The sequence below is a fragment of the Portunus trituberculatus genome, chromosome 41 (assembly GCF_017591435.1).
Source record: "Portunus trituberculatus isolate SZX2019 chromosome 41, ASM1759143v1, whole genome shotgun sequence".
NCBI classification, from domain to species: domain Eukaryota; kingdom Metazoa; phylum Arthropoda; class Malacostraca; order Decapoda; family Portunidae; genus Portunus; species Portunus trituberculatus.
The window spans coordinates 8,754,694-8,757,043 of record NC_059295.1 but is presented as its reverse complement, the minus strand read 5'-3'; positions in this window follow the sequence as shown (position 1 = coordinate 8,757,043).

The window sequence follows — 2,350 nt, the reverse complement described above, 5'->3', positions numbered from 1 at the left end:
GTTTGGAAAGCTATCAACTGGAAAGGTGACTATAATACATCAATTCATGGAGATGGTGTTGTTTGTACCTAATGATGCACAATTTAGAGACCACTTTCAGGAAGTACTGAATCCTCCCAGAACCACTGACACTGACGAACCGAACGTGACAACAGATATTAATATTCCTGTCCTTGACGAACCCATATGTCCCTCAGAGGTACATAAACAGGTACGATGAATGAAACTTAACAAAGCATGTGGTCCTGATGGTATTCCTCCAGGTGTATTCTCACTCTTGCCAGCACAGTGGATTGTTACACTTGCCACATTATTCAATAATATATTTACATCCAATGTGTTCCCTCATGCTTGGATAAGAGCGAAAGTTTTTGTTGTTTTCAAGAGAGGAGACAAGGCTAATCCTAATAACTATAGAGGAATAAGTGTCATAAATGGTATTGCAAAACTATATGAGATGGTGTTAGGTGAACGCCTAAATCAACGGTTTAAACCAGATAGAACGCAGGCGGGAGCTCAAAGGAAACGTGGTTGTATGGAGCATATAGTGACTCTTAGACTTATTACCAATATAGCCAGAATGAAGAAGATTAAATTGTTTGTTTTGTTTGTAGATTTTTCGAAAGCATATGATATTGTCCCAAGACACAAATTGTTCATGGTGCTGAAGAGTTTAGGGTGTGGGGCAATAATGCTGGCAGCAATAATGGCCATTATTAAAGTGTTATCGGCTCTGCTTTGTTTACATCCACATAGGCCCAGGGGGTCAGGCAAGGCTCTCTAACCTCTTGCTTGTTGTTTATTATTTTTGTCAATATGTTAATAAGAACTATCAAAGAGAAATGTCAGCCAGAAGGTTTTATAGAGCGGTTACAAATATTAATGTTTATGGATGATACAGTTTTGTTATCGACAAGTAGGGCGAATATGTACGAGAAATTGAGGATATTAAAAGACTATAGCAGAGAATATGGTATGAAGGTAAACAATGAGAAAACCAAATTTTTTGTCATTAACGGTGGAGCAGGTGATGTTGAGCCGTTTCAAGTAGGAGAGATGATTGTAGAGCATTGTACCAGCTGCATATATATTTAGGTTCACCATTCACGAGTGATGGCTCTGTAACCTCGTCCGTAAAGATACATGCCAAAAATAAGTTGTGCCATGTGCTCAAATTCATTTCATTTTTGAAGAAGAATAATGATATTCCGTTTATAGTGAAGAGACGAGTGTTCGATGCAGCATTACTATCGTCCCTCGTGTATGGCTGTGAGTCGTGGGTGTGTGCTGACATCAAGCCTGTGGTGAAGCTTTACAATTGGGCATTGAGACAGCTGCTGGGGGTGAGGAAAATAACACCTAATTATGTTTGCTATGTGGAGTCAGGCTACCCGTCTCTTCCTGATTTTGTTAAGTACAGACTACATCAGTTTTTCAGAAAAATGTGGAATGAAAGGTCCAGTATGGGTGATGATCCACTTGCTCTTGCAATCAGGAAAGTAATTGCAACAAATACACAAGCAGGAAATTTTGTGAGTGAGTTAATAGAGAATGAAATACCACATGTATCTGTACTATTAGAAAAAGCAAAAAGTTGTGTCAGAGTCAGTAGCATCGAGGTGTGTGGTGTATAAAGATCTCAACCCTACCTTGACTACTCATGATATGTACACTCTGAGGCAAACCTTGAATTAATTTCATAGATTTGAATTTACAAGATTTAGAGTGTCAGGCCACACATTAGCCATAGAGACTGGGCGATGGAATAGGCGTGGCCGGGGTCGCTTACCACCTGAAGAGCGGTTGTGTATTTGTGGTGCAATACAGACAGAAAGACACGTGGTGGAGCGCTGTACCCAGGCACAACATCTCAGGAAGATATGCCTACCGCACACTGGAGGACATCTTCAATAATTTTCAAAATGAAGTAGTTTGTGAGATATTATACAACGTACTGCAAACATATAAATGATAAAGATAGTTGGCTATTTTGGATATGTGTATTTTGCATGTTAAGAATGAGTATACGTATGTAATTGAATAGGCTATGTAAGTTTGGTAATTTTTCTATTCACGGGAATTTTTATGGGAGCTTTCAGGTTGATATAATTGCTATTTGAGTGACTTGATATTTTTGTGGACTACAGTATTTCACTTGTCTGTGGATTTTTTATGTATTTTTTTATGTATTTGTTTCTGTAGTCAATAAATCATCTGTCTATCTATCTATCTATCTAGGGACAATTACTGTACAGGATACTGTTTTTTTCTTGTTTTTTGTTTGTTCGATTCATTCTACAGGGGTCGTCGATCCAGCCTGCTGGCTCTGCCAGAGCGATCCTGATCCACC